An 890-nucleotide genomic window follows, 5' to 3' on the forward strand; every position below is an offset into this window, starting at 1 on the left:
GGAATTATGATCGGTCAGAGAAGACTGACGTCAATTTATAACTGGCTAGGATTTGTCGTTGTTTGGTAAACAGTATAATCCGCTAATTTACCAATAACTGGACGTATTTTTTCACACATGAGGCATTTATTATCGTCATTTCTGGTACTATGTGTTGTACCTTGCGCAAAACATTTCAACACGTTAAGATATCAATTTTATTTTCTATGTTTTCAAGACATTTTTTGAAAAGAATGTTCTTCATTCATACTTTTATACTAAACACCCAATGAACATATATATGTAGCCACCGACAAAGGTTTTGTAAACTCTTACACCCTGGGCCCTTGTTCAGTCGCTCTCAGTAGAACTATCTCGTCAAAAGGTATTGGAGAAGGCAGAGCTAGTTACTTCTCTTTCCCATCTGAAGGGGTTATGGGCGAGACGGTTATAATAAAATATAGTGGAGGAGCGAATCTCATTTTTGCTTAATACACAAACAATGCCCGAATTGATATAATCATAGCTCACGTATATCAGCCGCTTCATCCTCTCCTTACGGTACAGCCACAGGCTTTCCCTATTTTTTAGTGTGAATATACGCGTCTTTAATACACGGTTTGCATATCACCTTTTGCTATGGTGAATTTATGGTGTTGAGCGTGTCTGGTCTGCAGTCTGTGCCGAGCACTTCGGCCACGATTTCAGTATACTCAAAGACCATTAACTTGCTTGACCTCTGTGTCGCTGTTATACTGGCGGTGTATCTAATGAATTTAGAATTTGTTACTTCCGAACAATAAATGTTCTAGTCAGCGTAAATAATTATAAATATTCGAATGTGGTTAATAACTGTTCAAAAAAACTGATTAATGCACAATATATTCTGGAAAATGTAATCCTTACAGAAC

This window comes from Penaeus monodon, chromosome 28 (assembly GCF_015228065.2).
Source record: "Penaeus monodon isolate SGIC_2016 chromosome 28, NSTDA_Pmon_1, whole genome shotgun sequence".
Lineage (NCBI taxonomy): Eukaryota > Metazoa > Arthropoda > Malacostraca > Decapoda > Penaeidae > Penaeus > Penaeus monodon.